This window comes from Parasteatoda tepidariorum, chromosome 6 (assembly GCF_982258835.1).
Source record: "Parasteatoda tepidariorum strain Cologne lab strain chromosome 6, Ptep-v5.0, whole genome shotgun sequence".
NCBI lineage: Eukaryota > Metazoa > Arthropoda > Arachnida > Araneae > Theridiidae > Parasteatoda > Parasteatoda tepidariorum.
In genome coordinates, this window is record NC_141760.1 from 79621957 (window position 1) to 79641497 (window position 19541).

Below are 19541 nucleotides of genomic sequence, written 5' to 3' on the forward strand. Positions count from 1 at the left end.
AAGAAGTATAATTTTTAAAAACCATTGCAGCTAATAATGGGTACAAAATAATTTTAACCATCTTTTTTTACAAGTATCATAAATGTAATTTGTAAAATCATTTTCATGAGGTTTTCTTAATTTTAAGTAAAAACTTTTTACGAAGACATAGCACCCTTCTTAATCATATATATTTGATACATTTTTAATTGCTGATTCCAATTATTCTTTTTAATTACTAACCAATTTAATCCAGTAGAAAATGGGAATCTGAGAAATTTAATAAAATGTTCCTTATATTTTTTAAATTTAATTTATATCTGTTTGAAAATATTTTTTTTCGAAAACTGCTTCTTCACACTAAAGCATTTACCTATCAATAATCTATGCTAACTTTGAAGCATAAGTCAGGCAAGTTTAAAGTTGAGTGTAACTTTTTTTATGGATCATTCCCTATAATAAATAGAATTACTTACAGATCCTTATAAATCTCATCACTTAAAATAAAAGGATTTGAATGGAAAATGGTAAGCCAAAAATGACTATGGTAACCCAAAAATGACCGACTATTTGAAAAATTTCAGAGGAAAAGATATTCAAATGTACAATTTGTTGTATTAGCAATAAATGTCTCACCAAATCGCAAAAATAGTTGCAAAATTCGTCAAGAGATGGTGTTGCTAACTGATAAAACCATTGTAATAACTACGACTTTCAACAACAGCGTATAGCATTCGGAGGACTAAATTAATTCAGCCCCGTGCGAATATTTCACTACAAATTGTCTGGAATGCATCAGAAAACATTGTTCTCCAGTTTTTTCAGTACAGAACGCCATGCCCTCTATTGAGAAACTTAGTAATTAATTATAAATTTCGGTAAGAATAAATAACCGCTTTCATATGCAGAACTCTGTAAACCTTACAATCCATTGGTCAATTTCAAATCATCGGGTAATTTTCGGAACAACCTTTATTTTGCTTATTTCAAAAACTTCCAATTCTTCAGACCCTGTGTTTTTTTTAACGGAAATGGTCATTGACTATAGTTGCCGATATTTAATATTTTTATGAATAGTTCATCGCCGCAGCATCCTTTACTGTCTGTGATTCTTGTTATAGCAATAGAATAAGCAAAGAAAAAAAACTAATTTTTTAATTAAATTTTTGGAAAAACAGTAAATATTTGGTTGAGAAAATCAGCTAATAACTGAACTAATCAGTTCGTAAACAAATAAAAAAGTTTATATACTATAATTTGTCACACAAAAGTCCGCTACTATGTCAAATGATTTTTATGATTTGATTTAAGTTTTTAATGATATTTTTATTTTATTTAAGGTTTTTTAGCAAAGAAAAGAAACTAACTTTTAAATAAAATTTTAATGAACCAGTAAATATTTGGTTTTGAAAATCAGTTAATGAATGGACTAAACACTTCATTAACAAATGAAAAGTCTGTACCTAACTTACACGTTATTAATTTTTGTTCTTAACTACTTTTATTTGAAATATTTTAAATGTGTGTATTATCGCAATTTACACCGGTGACGTAGTTCAACGCCATTCTAAAATATGATAAGCAAAATAAATGATGCGCTAAGCATATTATTTTATTATGATACTAGTTTTGCATCCTAAACAGATGGTCGCAATTGATTGACGAAAGATATCACTTGCGTTTTCATATTCTGTGATTTTACCATTCTTTTATATCATTTATATTTAATTATCATTATTAATACTAGCTGACTTTGACTACCAGCATCATCTTGGATACAAAAGCGCTACTTCGCAGTTCCTTATTTAACTACCAAAAATAAATAAATAAAATAAAAACGATGGTATAATGGAGTTATGAAAGAAAGTGCGGGAAAAAGAAATGACTCTAAATCTCTTCCTTGTAGCTCAATGGGATTAAAAGGTTAAATTGATGACAATGTACAAATATCGTGGAAGAATAAAGTTAATTCATAAAATTCATATGTAATAACAGTGAAATACGCTAAGTTAACGGCTTAGTTTACTTACAACAATTAAATGAAAGAAAATACTGTCGCAAATATCATTGCTGCTTAACCGCACCAAATGATCATAAAACTGCCCCATCTAACCACTTTTTACCAGATTTCACATACAACGTAGTTTTCGTCTTTTTTTTTTTAAATATTTAAATATTCATCCATAATTTAAAGCAATGTGTGTCACTCAACAGTTCGTAAAATCGGTTTATGCGTCGGGTTCATGAACACGATGCGATGTTTTTTAAAAAAAGTGCGGAAAAGATAGCAAAGACATCAAATATTTTCCACACAGTTCAATATTACCCTGATGGCACTAAAAGGTAAAGTTAATGACAATGAGCAAAAATCATGATGGGCAAATGATAATTCACGAATTTAATATGTAATAACCGAGAAAAAAAAAGCAACTTACTAAAATACTTTAAGTTATCGGTTGAGTTAATTTACAGCAATTAAATAAAATAGAAACCTATCAGAAACTTCATTGCTGCGCAAACCGCACCAAATAATCATGAAATTGCCCCACCATCCCACCACTTTTTACCAGTTGTCGCATATGTTTTTTTTTCCTTCTTTAAAAAATATTCAATTATTCATCTACATTTTAACGCGATGTATGTCCACCATCAGTTCGTCAAATTCATTTATGTGTCGGGTTCATAAACACAATGTGGTGTTTTTGAAAGAAAGTGCAGAAAATATATAAAAGACGCGAAATCTCTTCAAAACACTTCAATCGCCTGGAAATCGAAAGTAAAATTAATAACAAAGAGCGAAAATCACGATAAAAAAAAGTAAAAACTCAAATTTAATTTTTAATAACCATTAAAAAAAAACAACAAACTGAAATAAGCTGAGTTAACGGTTTTATTTACAGCAATCAAATAAAACAAAACGATCTTCATTATTGTTCAACCGCAACAAATGTTCATAAGACTGTCCCATCCCACCACTTTCTACCAAATTTCACATACAGTGTATTTTTTTTAAAGTAGTCAATTATTCATCCATATTTTAATGCGATGTATGTCACCCATCAGTTCGTCAAATCGGTTTATGTGTCGGGTTCATGAACAGGGGTGACGTTTTTAGAAAAATATACGAGAGAGTGTGTGTGTGAGTTATTTCCAGTTATGGAGTTTTTACTTCTGGCGTTTCACTCACGTAAACAGGGAAGTGGATCACTCTTTTAAGGTAATGCTCATTTTTGTAATTATTTCTATAAATCTCTTTGTTTAGACTGTAATTGTAGGCAAGGGTCGGTTATGCCAGCTTATAATTCAATAATTCAACCTTGTAAGAAAAATAAATATATTATCTAATATACTCACGCATGTATTGTCACAAAACCGATGAAATTTCTTTTCTGACGTTGTCATCGAAAACCAGAAACAATCTGAATTATAAGTTGTGCTAAAATGAAAAGTTAATAGTAAACGGCTTATAAAAACAGACAAACTGCAACAAAATCGTATTCTTTATAACTTCCCCAGATATCATTATAGTTATTTCTAATGTGTTTCTTATTTCTAATGTAATTTTGTTATTTCTAATGTTACCTTCAAGTAAGCATCATAATTTATGTAGAATAGGGAGGTATTCTAATGAAACTGCAAAAAACGGGAATAAATAGAGATCAAGGCTGAAATATATATTTTTTTTTCATTTTCTAACTGTTTCTTTTCTTGTTATTGATTTTACGAGTCCATAATAGAATAAAAGACTTAAAACTTTTAGGACTCTGAAAAATTAAATTTAGAATTGCGTATATAGGGAATTCTATGAATTATTCATTTCCAAATTTTAATGAAATGTATATAAATAAAATATTTATAAATCAAACTATAGCATTTATAAACTGAAAAGTATACAAATCAAATTTTTAAATAATGGATAGGTTGTATATTTTTAGCATATGTATTATTTATACAAAACCTTAAAAGCAACAAGTATCCAATGAGCAAGCGTAGCAAGCTCGATTGCAAGCGAACGTATTAAACTGAAGCGCGACAAAAAAAAGTATGTAGTCTGCTTGTGATTAAATAATATAACATATAAATTAAACAAAATGTCATTTTTCGCATATATAATATTTAATAGTTTGGAGATTTATCGGGATTCTCAAATTTCTTATCTTTCTCAATCCCGAAACGGATTTCTAAACTTTTGCTACGTTAACATTACGTTATCGATAACGTAGTTACGTTACGTAACTACGTTATAGTTAAATCCTTAAATCATTTTCTGTCTTGAAAAAAAAAATTTCATTTAATGAAAGTAATATGACTACAAATTCAGCAAACAAATTAAATAAATCGAGGGCTGTTAAATAATGAGAATTTAGTACCGGCATGATACCATTCGTAATTCAGAATTGTTTTCAAGATTTAAAATAATTTTTTTGAAGAAAATAAATAAGGATTTATTGCTTTTCATTGTTCTTTAAAGCTTGTTGTGAAATATTTTTCCCCTGTTTTTCAGTTGTTCTTTTAAATTATTCAAATAGAAATTGATTATACAAAAAGAGTTTGTAAGGTACTTAATGGCAAAAATGAAACTACCGTAATTTAAAGGGGTTGTTTAATATGTGTACTTTTTCTGCATTTTACTCAATCCTAAATCTAAATGTGCATTTTAATATATATGATTTTTTTTAAAAATGTACATTTAGATTTGAGTAACATGATTTATATAAAATATGTCATGCATTGGCCAAATACGACGGTGATAGAAAAGTTTTAGATTTGTTATCAATTTCTTCAGATTCAGAATGTCGAGGCATTTAAAAAATAAGTATGAGTTTTGTCAATTATAGTTGTTTCCAACTTTGTGAAATAGACACATATCTATATTTTTTTACTATTTTATTACCGTCATTGAATTTTGGGTTTACGACTACTAATGTTCAATTCCACAGCCTTGTAATTTTGAACCCAATTCAAAAGTCAAGGGAACTCCTAGACCAAGTAGTGGGAGAAATTTGCCTTCGTGGAGGACTTATGATGGAACTAACCAGCATTTGCGTTACATGGAAAGGGAAACCAGGTAAACCTCCCATGGTTAGCCTGATGACCAGGGTACTCTAACCCATGATCCGTCTATCACTGAGGATATTTTATGTCAACACTGTGGTCGGTGCAAGCTGGATGCGGAATGCGTATCGACCAGCAATCACTGGGAATCGAACGCGGTTCACCTCATCGGAAGGCAAACGTTCTATCACCTGAGCCATCACGGCTCACGCTTATATGTATTAAAACATATTTCATATTAATCGTGTGCCCCAACCTTTTATCGCTTCCCTCGCCTACCCCGGAAACTGCTTTTGCAGCTTGTTTCAGCTCACTTTGCAATTTGAGCTTGCTTATATACTTATTTTTTTTATTCTTACTCATTATGTATGATGTTATTCTTTTTAAAAGGAAATTTCGAAAATGAGCAACATATACTCATTCTGTGGAACCTTCGATTTATAAACATTTCATTCAATTTATATAAATTACGATTTTATTTATATATATTTTAATGCTACTCTGTAATTGCGTGTGGAAAAAATAGTTCATAGAATTTCCTTGCTCCCACAATTATAAATTTTAGTGCAATTATCGAGATATTGGTAAGCAATCGAACTCAAGCACGACAACCTTCGGTTATCTCATGAGCGTTTCGATGTTACTGATTTCTTTTTTTAAATTTTTCTCGTTCCTATTCTTTTTCAATGCCCCAATCATTGAAAATTTTTTAAAAAAAAACGCGTTTAATAGATATATAACTATAAAAATTTTATTCTAGGATCAACTAAACCTAAAGGGTATAATTAACCAAAGCATAACGACAAATTTTCTGTTGAATCAATGAGTTATCAGCTCCTTTTTACCAACGCGAAAAAAAAATTCTCGCTTTTTTAACAATCTATGCATTATACTCAGTTGCATGTTAAGAAAAAACCATTACTCCCATGGAGAGAGCCTTTTTTCATCTAAATTCTCGCCAAATGGATGCCAAGCTTCCATCGCAAAGGTATATCAACATCATCATATCAACATATCGTAAAAGATAGCAAGAATTAAATTTCTGTCTGACGTTTTTCAACTTTTAAAAACTTTTATATTGTTTTGAAAGCATACGTATACGAGGGTTGTAAATTAAATAGTGGCAACTTAACCTTTAAACTCACAGAAGGACGGGCATGCGCAAATTAGATATGGGAGCTGTGAGGTGGGGCTGTTGTCGATGTGTAGAGTGCAAAAAAAGTCGATTAGCTTAGAAGGGTAGTTGTTGTGTGGCGTTAAAGTGAGGAGTTTCATTTCCATCGCTCTAAAGCATGTTTTCAAAAGGTGATCAGCGGTCGTGGCTTACAATCGAGGTTGCCCGTGGCAAAAATGCAACAGAATGCTATCGAGGATTAGTGGAAGCCTTTGGAGCAAATGCTTTACCATATAGGACAGTAGCACAATGGATTCAAGCATCTCGTCTTTTTTCGTCATTAAGCCTTTTCACAACATGCTTTAGAGCGATGGAAACGAAACTCCTCACTTTAACGCCACGCAACAACTACCCTTCTAAGCAAATCGACTGTTTTTTGCACTCTACACATCGACAACAGCGCCACCTCACCGCACCCATACCCTATTTACGCATGCGCACCCTTTTGTGAGTTTCAAGGTTAAGTTTCCACTATTTAATTTACAAACCTCGTATAATCGGATAATGAAATAAAACGGAACTATATACAATCGCGGATGATTACTTAAATCCAATACAGCAATGGTCTTTTCTTAATCTACAACTGAGTACAGTGTCTTATATAATAATATTAAATTAATTTAAAATTAAAACCTCGTTACGATAAATTTACATAGATTATCACGTTACAGAAACGAATCTTAAAAGTTCACGAACACATCATTAAACTACTAACATGACATTTAATGTTATAAATGATTTAAATCGTGACTAAGCCTTCAACTTGAAAAGATTTTATTTTTGCCAGACATTTACATACACGTTTTTAGTATTATTTGCTTTATTACAATATGAGATAGAATATCCAAACAAGTAATCATTTTAGTACTTTTTAAATGCACTTGATAAAATCTCTTTTTATTTAAAAGAAATAAGATTTTTTTCTATTTTGAAATTGTAATTCCCCAGCATTAATCCTTTCAAGCCCAACTCTGATCTTCAGTTTATTAATAAGATGTAGTATTAACTAGTTCGTGAAGATCGATTTAGATAGTCACGACTCTCACTAATAATACAGGAAATCGATTTGTATGATAATGTGTAAACAAGGGGATTGAAATGCTAAAGTCACGTTTCTTGACCTGCAAAAAGATTAGAGGATATTGTAAGATAAATGGATTTTGGTATCATGTGAGCAATAACTGTAACTCCACAATCAAGGTAAAAAAGACTATACAGGAAAAATAAACTTTAAAGCATTACTAAGACTACGACAGCTTGTTTATACCATTTTCTATTAGTTTTGTCAAATAATTTATAACTACCTTTTATCATAAAAACTTTTATCAATAACAATTTCAAAACACGTGAAGTGAGAAACAAAACAAAAAATAAAAATGCTGATAGTAATTTTCTTTATATTCAAAATAATTTTTAAATTCTTAGATATAAAATTTTTTAATTAATTATGAACTATTACTTGTTATGTCGAAATTTAAAAAGTTTTATACAACAATAAAATAGTCCCTAAAAAATTTAACAATACCGTTTTTATTATAAATAATACGTTCTTTTTTTTAAGAAGAAAGTCAAAATAATATTAAGGATTAAAAATAATAATATCTTCTCACTTATAGAGGAAAATGACATTCAAGATTACATTAACTGTACATTACAAAAGAAATTAAATTACAAAAAGTTGAAATCTTAAAGAATGATAAAATACAATTCACGATTTTTATACACTTATGAAACATTCCTACTGAATGTGTTTTATCTTTCCACTTTAAATGCACCATTCAAATTATCAATTTTTAATATATATTTTACATATTTTGCTGGAAAAAAGACAAAAAATATTTGCAAGTGCACCGTTGGAAAATATTTTGCATTAAAATGAAAAGTTTGTTTTCAAAACATTGAATTTTACACAAAATCGTTTATTTATGACAAAAAGTGACAAAACAAATATATTCCCTCTTTTCATAAGAAAAAAACCGATTAAACTTTTCAGTTTGTTTTCGAATGGCATCGTCAGAACAGTTTGGAGAGGGCTTGTCGAGAAACTGACCCTATTTTTGATTTAAAAACTGAAGATCAGAAAAAAGAATGATATTTAAATATGAAAGCTGGTTCTGCGAAAAAAGGAGTTTTCCAGTCAAAGAGAAACTATTTTTTTTCAAGCCTGATATTTCTTCACTGTGTAATAACTCTCAAGGAGAACCGATTTTTCAATGTTATTGATTTGTCAAAACTTAGTAATCCTCAAAAGGTAACAGATGGCGATTCAGTCGTCATTTTTGTGAAAATTAAGCATAAACGGTTCTTCTATTAAGAACATTATTTTCTTGGGAACAATTCATTTTCAATTACTTAATAATTTCCTTATAAATTTACTAAAACATTGGTTTAGAATTTTATAACTTGGGTATTTTTTAAATTTTGGAGAAATATGGCATTCCAAAGACTATACTCCTCATTTCAGCGGAACCATAATCTAAGTGTTAAATCCGGTCTTTCAGAAGCATTTGCATTCCGCAAAAATGAAATTAGAATGAGAAAATTTTAGAATTCATTGTTTCACAACCCGCTATAAAATAATGCAGTTTTTAAGCTCGGCATCGTAATTTAATTAGAATGAGCACTTATTATATATTATACGAGCGGTGGAAATTTTTTAAAAGAAGTTATCTTTGAAAGATCTAGACAAAAAATATTTTATTTCGTTCCACCAATTACTGAAACATACAAAAAATTTGAACTGTAAGTAATAGTGATAATTTATATTTAAAAAAATGTTCCGTATGTTGGCTGAAACTACTTGAGGTCAATATCAGAAAACATATATTCAATATCTTCAAATAGTACAACTTTAAAACTATCTTTCCTTGAAATGATAATGATATATTTTAACAACCTCAATTGAGTACTCGCAGCATATTATCGAGTAAAGGTTAAGAAAATAAAACAATGTTATCGATATTGAACATCAATATCTGAAACCACATAACAAAGTAATATATAACGAGCTAATAAAACAAATAAATAATATCGTATTATTGTAATAATAACATCAGCAAAATCTTTTTTTATGATAATTTACTGCTTAACTACGACGATAAGAGTAGAAATTGTTTAAAAAGATAAATGAAAAGAAGTTTTTTTTTTTTTTTAAATTTAATAATTTACAATTATTTTAATCTTATCATTTAAGGTAGTTTGAAATATTAATCATTTAAAAAAGCTTCTTACAATATATTCCAAAAGCATGTAAATCACATTAAATTCATTAAATTGAAAATATAATCTCTGATCTAATTAGTAGATTTTTTTGAGAGAGATCTAATAAAAAAAACTCTTTCTCTTCATGCAACCAGGATGTACCTAAAAAGGTGGTTTTTACGCAGTACATCAACAGTTTGGTATCCCATACAATCTCTTTGGCGGCAACTGAAAAGGATGTTCCTCAGTACCCAACACTTAAAACTTATCCAGTTGGACGTGTCCCCATTAACAGCAAAAAAATCAGATGACCTGAGAACAATTTCGGACTATGTTTTTATTATGACTACTAATTAAGGTCAAGTGTATTTGTATAGCATACAACTAGAGAGAAAAACCTATACTTATCAAGTTATCAACTTTCCAGTGGAATAGTTAGGGTAGAAAACTAAGAGACTAGAAGTTTTATGATTGAATCAACAATTAAATTAATAATTATTGCAACAATAAATAATGCAGCAATCATGCAACTAGAGAGAAAAACTTATATAAATCAAAATATATACTCTGTTTCCAGTAGAATAGATAGAAAAGAAAACTAAAAATAGAGGTTTTTACGATTACATTAACAAATAAGGATTGATAATTGAGTAACGTTGCAAAATTTTTTATAAGAGACGATATCGTAGCGCTTTCCTGGTATTCGGTAGAAATTTTAATTGTGGTTTAATCGGAGTCGAAGTTGGTCGGTGCACAGTAAAAAAAAATCCTATAACCGCAGTGTCTGCAGTATTACCTATATTAGTATGATTAGTGCCAATTAAAACATCACTAATTAGCATAATTCCAGCTGCACTAACTAAAAATTATCTAAGCATAATTGGCACCAATAATACTATGGTGCTCTCTTTCGGTTCCAAAAACAAACCAGCTAGTACGTTTTATTCATTAACTTCTCATTTTAGCATGTAAATTTTCATTTATTTCAATTACCTTGGATTTTAATTTATTTAATTTTATAAAAATAAATTAGAAAAATCACAACTATAAGAAATAATGTATGGTTTCGGATAATTTTAGAAATACTAATTCAGTGACGTAATAACACTATCCATGTTGATAATAGGTTACCTCCAAGTGAACCGAAGGTGATTTTGTTACAGTTATCCGATCAAATCAGAATTAAATCGCAGGGTTAGGTATAATCACTTCACTTCTTTTCGGGTTGCAAGTACTAATTACCAAAAGTATTTAAACGCTAACTGAATACCCGCTCTTTATACGGTGTGTAAAAAAGCAAAATAATCAATAAATCGATATTGATCAACAAAATGAAATCATGCCCGAAACTGAAAGGCATGTACCGACACAATTAATTGTGTCGGCAAAAGTAATAAAAGTCGGCCTAAAATTATTCCATTTTTTTATATTATTTGTAGCTCTTCCCAGTTGCTTAACGTTAATGTATGAAGCAAAGCATCTTTTTAGAAGCCCATCCCATCAATATAAAGATTAATTATGTTCAGTTTCATTTATCATAATGCTATTGCTCGAGGTTAACACAAAGTACAAAAATATCATAATCAACAATTTTCTCTAGTACTTATCCCTTTCCCTAGATCGTAAAAAATATCTTTCCACAGTATCTACAGTAGGTATTTTGATACGAATATTAACACATTTAGCACACTTAATGCATATTAAAAACGCAGCTTAATATAATAATCGTAATAGGGCATCAACCGATCTTCCATCGCTCTACGTACTTGGAATACTAGTTACACGTTTGAGTTTCCTACTGATAAAATCATTCAACACTACTTTTCATTTACTGAACTTGATTTTTGGGAAGCATTCCATTTTTTGACAAAATTTTCATAATTTAGTTAATGATCTTTCTAGTATACCACCGTTTTCAATATTCAGTAGTCTATTCTAATTCAATCTGTTGCACCATGGGGTTCCCGCCAAATCCCAGTACACCTTTTTCTTATCCCCTTTTTAATTATGTGGTTCAAACTTGTTCCGCTATCTCTATTAGCTAAACCACTCTGTTGTGTTTGTCTCTTTACTTCTCTACCATTATTTGTTGTTTAGATACGGAGGAACGTTCTTGTTTATAAAACCGAAACTACAGTATGTCAACTTCTGTGCTTTCATTTCTGCTTTATTCACGTTTTTATCAAGATAGAAGATTTAAACCATGGGATATTTATAAGCCGTATAAAAGACTAAAAAGAAAAAAACTCATTTTGATATTTTGCAATTATGAAAGTAATTTGAGTAATTGAACTTATTGACAATTATGATAAACAATATGTTTCCAGTAATTTCCACCCGGCATTTGCAACATTGCATATCTATTTCCGGCTTTAGTGTCATTACACCTCGAAAAGTAAATTGAGATTTCTAACCCTTCCATTTGTCCTTAAAATAGTAATATCGAGTACTCAGAGCTGTGGAGCCGAAGGCAACAAGAACAAGCTTGAAACCGCAAAACGGTGAATTCGTTTAGGTGGACCAGTTGGTCACCATAGACGGGCAGAACATAAAATAAGACTCAAAATCTGTCTTACCAGCTTCACATAAAAGTAAATAAAATTTATTTTGTAATTTTTCAACCGAAAATACTATCAAAATTCAAATTATAGAATAACTCCTATTATAGATCGCATTGTAACAAATCCATTGACAATAAATATCATTAAATAAACGATCTGATAATGCAGCTTTAAACCCAATTTAATTAAAATAAAATAAAGCTCGAAACCACAACTATCAGCTACTTATAATGTAAAGATTCTATATTTACAAAATTTTATTCTACACTTTTTCAACTGAATATACCATTAAAACTCAATATAGATCTCATAAATGTAACAAATCTGCCGATAATGACTATCATTAAATGAACGACCCGACTCAGTGGCAAAACAACAAAATAAAAGGAAAACAAATTATCTTATGTCATTCCACCAATACTGTTAGATTATCTTTTTTTCTCCTGACGACAATCTACATCTAACAACATGGAAGACACACGAGACCTCATCAAGAACGGGAATTCAGCATGGATATTATGTGTTCTCCGTTTCTTGTTCTTCTGAAAAGCAACAAGGTCACAGATTCCGTCTCTCCAAAGACAATTGCCGAAGTTAATCCCCCTCTTTAGATTTCCTTATAGTTCTCCTATTGTTCGGTAATAAATTACATATTTCTGTCTCGGGTCACCCCTCTCCTTCAGTTTTGAAGAGGAAATTAGACGATCAACTTACATTTTGTTTGCTGGTAGACAGTATTTTGCATAGTTAAGAAATATCAACAAGAAGTTCCAGTTCGGAGAAAATAATGATTTTTTATCTTTAAATAACTGTGTAGAAACAGGTTTACAAATGCGCGTAAAATTGCTTGCATGCTCGGGTAAACACATAGGAACGGTTTTTCGGTTTTCGGAAAACGGGCGAATTTGTATCTCTTATTTTAATCAGAAAAATGTAATGCAAACAAAACCTTCAATAACTATTTTTAACATCTACTCCATTTGCTGATATTGTTGATATTCAGAAGCGTCTAATGTGGGCAAGTGGAACGTTTGCCCCGGGCAGCTCCACCACATTTCTAGATCTGTGGTAGGCAACGTGTTAGTTAAACTAGATAATTAATTTCTTAAATAATTGAAAATAATTTATAGTGGATAAATCGTGCTATTTGTCAATTCAGAAGCCAACCAGGGTCGACATACACTCATGACGTCGCTTGAAGGAATCAAATTAAATTTGATTTAAATCACATGGTTGGGCATAATCGCTTAACTTCTTCTCGATTTGTAAGTACTCAATTATACATCTACGTTTTTGCAATAAATATTCAAAACTTTTTCTTAAATATTTCAATTATTTCTATTTGAATAATTAAGAATTATTAGGCACTGTCAGTTTTGGTTTTTCCACTGACAACGGAAAGCCCCCAGTGTGTTTGTAGGCAGTGTGTCCCCCCGAAGAAGTGCTGTCCTACAGACACACATATCTTTTATTTTATTGCTTTTTATTATTTCCAGCTTTAAATGTTTGTTTGAATATCTAAATTAAAATGAAGCAAATTTGGTTTTAGCCGCTATATATATATATATATATATATATATATATATATATATATATATATATATATATATATATATATATATATATATATATATATATATATATATAAGTTCAAAATGAAGAATAAAACAAAGAAAAAATATAGACATATGAAAAAAAGGGGGTGGGAAATAATAAGTAAAAAAAATAACAAACAACATTTTATTAAAAAAAAAAAAAAAAAAAAAAATGAAATGTTAATTAAAAAACCGGAAAAAAAAAGATATAATCTTTTCTTCAGCCCACACGATTATATCCGCAAAACAGAGTGCTTTCTGATATTGATTGTATCAATAAAGCCAAAGCAAAATATATTAATACAATAGTGTGAGGAGCACTCAAAAAAATTTTTTTTTTTTTTTTTTTTTATAAAATAACTACATAAAAATAGATCATAAAAAATAAAAATAACATGTAGAAACAGATCATAAAATAAAATAAAAAGTAAAAACATTAAAAAGGGGGGACTATAAAGCGAGTAGCAAAATCATAACAACTTACTTGGGCGGATATTTTTCAAGAATGATTTTTATATATATATATATATATATATATATATATATATATATATATATATATATATATATATATATATATATATATATATATATATATATATATATATATATATATATATATATATATATATATATATATATATATATATATATATATATATATATATATATATATATATATATATATATATATATATATATATATATATATATATATATATATATATATATATATATATATATATATATATATATATATATATATATATATATATATATATATATATATATATATATATATATATATATATATATATATATATATATATATATATAGGTCTTAGGTTTGGCTCTTGAAAGTAGTCGTCTCCAAATTATCCAAAGTAAGTGAAAATCAAAACCGTAAAATTAGAAAATAAACTCTATATAAAAAAATTTACACAGTACATTAATCAAGGCTGATAAAACGAAAACTCGACACTTCTAAAATTCAGACAAACTTTTATCACTTAATGTATATTTGACAAAAATAAAACGTTAATCAAAAACTAAAGATTAAGTAAAAAAGCGAACAATTCTGAATTAAATCGAGTAATATTTGAAATTATAATTTGTTTGAAAGTAATTGCAATTTTAAGTTCTTTTTTGGAATTTTTTTCGATTTTTTTTTCATTCTCGATTTTGATTTTTGTTTTTTTACACGCAAAATCTTTAAGAATTAGAAACTTCAAATTTATGAAATTGCGTAGAAAAATGTACAAAGACTTTGATGGAATTAAAAAAAATTAAGATTGGAATTTTAGTTCGAGAGTTATTAACTGTTAAACTGGTAGTAATAAAAATATGTTGGTCGATTTCGATGAAATGCAACTATGGAGTTGAAGTTTGACGTACTGTAAAGGACTGTTTTCAATTATAAACTTAACACGAGTTTTTTCGAAAGTTATATCAGGTTTAAGTACTTTTTCATGAATTATCCAATTCGTTTTTCTTCTTTGCTTTAAAAAATGAATATTTATTCATTGTTGTCCAAAAATTTATCCCTCTCGAGATTTTCTTTTTATAGCCTCACGCTTGACTTAATGTCAAAAGTTACAAATAAATTAATAAATAAATATGAAAAATAAGGGAAAGAGATTAGATGCTGTTGAGTGGAGATGAAAGCTCACCATGGGGGCTAGTGAGCAGAGCTTCCTACTCGATAAAATAAAATGCTGATTTTATAATGAAAGATTTATCCTAAGATTTATCCTATATTCTAACAATAAAAAGATTAAATTAGAAGAGCTTTGAAATAATATTTAATTCCAAATTTTAACGATAAACAAAATTTTAAAAAAGTTTAATCTTATACATTACCAATTTTCCACGTCATAACCTTGATCTCGTAACCGGGTTTTAAATCTCTACACCAAGCTCCTACCTAAGGAACGTAAAATTAAAAATTTTAAAAAAAATTTTTATCTCCACAAGAAAGATGAGGGAAAGAAAAATATATCTATGTCAAAAACGGGATGCTTACTTAAATGGAATAAATATAAAAGAATACAACAAAAAAATTAAAATTAGCAGGTGGGTGTAAAGTTGTCTTACTTTACGCCTAAAAAAGTGTACTTAGTTCCTGGAGCTTGTAGGACGATGTCAATTTTATCAAAATACCCGGCTTGAGAATTCTTTCTTGAAACTGTTTTTTGTTTAATTTATGATCATTGTTTATACTATTTTATTTATTGCAAAAAAAATTAATTTAATTTATAATTAATAATGGAAAAATTTAGCATAAATTATTTAAGATTGTAAAATATTTAATAACAAGCTTTATATCCAGAAAATAAAAAATGTATAAGGAATATCAGAAATATCAGGTAATATCTGGAAAATATTAAATTTGTGTTTAACATTTTTTATAAAACCAATATAAAATTTTATAAATTAGCTTCCATTTTAGAGACAGTGGGCAGACAAGGTGGTCAAAGGGGTAACAGTTATGCACAAATAGATCCTGTGATAGTCAATTAAAGTTTCCGATATTTAAAAAATACATTAATTTTCTAGAAAAAAGTTGTGTAAAATCCCTTTACACATTATCACTTAATTTTAACATGAAAAGTATAAAACAAAATTTTATCTAGGAGCAAATTTTCTAAGAATTTGTCATCACATGGTAGTTTAACATTCCTTTATTCATACAGAAAAGATAAATTAATTTCATGATTTAGAAAAAACTCTCCTATTTATAATATCGTATCATTTAATGTTTCTTTAAATTCGTATAGAAAATAAATTAGTTCCATAATCTAGGAAACAAGTTCTCAGATAATTGTTATCTCGTTAAAGTTTCCTTTATCCATGCATGGAAGATAAAATTATTTCATAATTTAGAAACAGATTCTTTATTAAATTTTTGTCACATTGAAGCTTAACATCCTTTCATTCATACTTGAAAGATAACTTAAATACATAACCCAAAAACAAAGACTCTAGGAAATTGTCACATCATTGAAATTTAACACTTCTTTATTCATATGTGAAAGATAAATTAATATAAAATAAGAACAAATTCTCTAAGAGATTGTCATCACGTTGAAGTTTCAAATTGCTTTACTCACATATAAAAGGTTAATTAATTTCCCTACCTAAGAACGAAGTCTTTAGGAAATTGTCATTACACTGAAGTTTAAAACTCTTTTATTCCTGTAATTATTTCTTTATACAATTATTTTCTATAATTTTTTTCTCAGAAGATAAAAACAAAATTTCTAAGAAGTTAACACATTTAAGTTAAACATTTTTTATTCATACATAAAAAATAAATTAATATCATAATTTAGGAACGGAATCTCTAGGAAATTGTCATTACATTCAAATTTAACATTCTTTTATTCCTGTATGAAAGGTAAACTAATTAAATAATCTAGGAACCAAGTTTCCAAACAATTGTCGACACATTGTAGTTAACATATTCCTTTATCCCTACATAAATGATAAATTAATTTCATAATCTAGGATAATATTGAAATTTGCACATTCTTTTATTCCTATATATATATAATAGAAATCAATTTCATAATCTGGAAAAATATTGAAATTTGCACATTCTTTTATTCCTATATAAAAGAAATCAATTTCATAATCTAGAATAATATAAATGAAATATATTATTCTATACATATTTCAATTCCTATATAAAAGAAATCAATTTCATAATCTAGAATAATATTGAAATTTGCACATTCTTTTATTCCTACATGAAAAAAATCAATTTCCTAATATAGGATAATATTGAAATTTGTTCATTCCTTTATTCCTATATAAAAGAAATCAATTTCAAAATCTAGAATAATATTGAAATTCGTACATTCTTTTATTCCTATATAAAAGAAATCAATTTCATAATCTAGAATAAAATAAAAGAAATATATTATTCTATACATATTTCTATTCCTATATAAAAGAAATCAATTTAATAATCTAGAATAATATTGAAATTTGCACATTCTTTTATTCCTATATAAAAGAAATCAATTTCCTAATCTAGGATAATATTGAAATTTGCACATTCTTTTATTCCTATATAAAAGAAATCAATTTCATAATCCAGAATAATATTAAAATTTGCACGTTCTTTTATTCCTATATAAGAGAAATAAATATCATAATATAATTAATATTGAAATTTGCACATTCCTTTATTCCTATATAAAAGAAATCAATTTCAAAATCTAGAATAGTATTGAAATTCGCACATTCTTTCATTCCTATATAAAAGAAATCAATTTCATAATGTGGAAAAATATTGAAATTTGCACATTCTTTATTCCTATATAAAAGAAATCAATTTCATAATCTAGAATAATATAAAAGAAATATATTATTCTATACATATTTCTATTCCTATATAAAAGAAATCAATTTCATAATCTAGGATAATATTGAAATTTGCACATTCTTTTATTCTTATATAAAAGAAATCAATTTCATAATCTAGAATAATATTGAAATTTGCGCATTCTTTTATTCCTATATAAAAGAAATAAATTTCATAATCTAGAATAATATTGAAATTTGCGCGTTCTTTTATTCCTATATAAAGGAAATCAATATCATAATATGGGAAAATATTGAAATTTGCACATTCCTTTATTCCTATATAAAAGAAATCAATTTCAAAATCTAGAATAATATTGAAATTCGCACATTCTTTTATTCCTATATAAAAGTAATCAATTTCAAAATCTAGAATAATATTGAAATTCGCACATTCCTTTATTCCTATATAAAAGAAATCAATTTCATAATTCTATAATAACATAAAAGAAATATATTATTCTATACATATTTCTATTCCTATATAAAAGAAATCAATTTCATAATCTAGGATAATATTGAAATTTGCACATTCTTTTATTCCTATGTAAAAGAAATCAATTTCATAATCTAGGATAATATTGAAATTTGCACATTATTTTATTCCTATATAAAAGAAATCAATTTCATAATCTAGGAACGAAGTCTCTAGGAAAATTTGGTTACATTGCAGTTGAACATTCTTCTTTTATTCCTACATGGAAGAAAAAAAGTAATTACATAATCCAGTAACGGAGTCTTCAGGTAACTGTCGTCACATCATTGGCACGTTCTTGACATTGATAAATCCGAAGTCAGAGACTCAAGCCACTGTGTAACACATTCAGTGGGTGACCTTCAAAGCCTACAGGCCCCAAAAACAAAAGAAAGATCTAAAAGAGGCAACAACTTCAAAACTGAAACAAAATGAACAGGCTTTCGGGTCAGGAAAGATAGAGACGAGCAGGCTCTAACCATGCGGAAACTTTGGCTCGATAGTCAAGAAATATCTCGTTCAAAATTGTAGTCATTCTTTTCCTTGAACCCAGAAGAACACTATCTTCGGTCTGTCTATTAAACCGGCCCTCTGTCTATTGACTCAGGTACGTTAATCTAGCAACACTGTTTGTCAACAATTTAAGGCATATAACCTATATTAAGTATTGTTTACTAAATAGGATTTAATTATAACAAGATGATTTTTGAACCATTTATTTTTATTTAATTTATTTAAATACAGCAAAGTGTGCCTATATCTTTGCTTGTTTTACTTGCTTTAATGTTTCTGCAGTTATTTAATTAATTGAAATAGCATTTTCTAAAGTAATGTTGGTTTCAAATTTTTAAATGTTTAAAAATATTTCTTATAGGAACCGGTGAATTAGAATTATAAATTTACTTTAAAGTAGTTTTGCGTTAATTTTATTTCTAATGCTTATTAACAAAATAAAAAGTTTAAACTCAGATTTTTAAGTTTTTTCTAGGCTTTTAACTTTTGTGTGATTCTAAATTTTTAACTTCATTTTTAGATTTATAATATTTTTTTTCGGATTTAAGATTAAACAAGTCATGAAATAAGTATTGATTTGATTAATGAACTTTTTATAAGCGTGTAGCCTCATTATGTGA

At 27.9% G+C, this 19541-nt stretch overlaps 1 protein-coding gene and 1 long non-coding RNA gene across 2 annotated transcripts in view; one reads left to right on the forward strand and one right to left on the reverse strand.

The window, feature by feature from the left end:
* LOC107439949 (uncharacterized) overlaps positions 1 to 19541 on the reverse strand; it is a 72325-nt gene that overhangs the window by 583 nt on the left and 52201 nt on the right. Inside the window, exons 2-3 of the long non-coding RNA XR_015434923.1 lie at positions 15426 to 15489; positions 3334 to 3415 (exon numbers count right to left, since the gene is read on the reverse strand). This is a non-coding gene — a long non-coding RNA (uncharacterized LOC107439949). The remainder of the gene's footprint in view (positions 1 to 3333; positions 3416 to 15425; positions 15490 to 19541) is intronic.
* LOC107439948 (uncharacterized) overlaps positions 18837 to 19541 on the forward strand; it is a 47818-nt gene continuing 47113 nt past the window's right edge. Inside the window, exon 1 of the mRNA XM_043042850.3 lies at positions 18837 to 19015. The gene's annotated coding sequence lies outside the window, so the exon portion shown is untranslated. The remainder of the gene's footprint in view (positions 19016 to 19541) is intronic.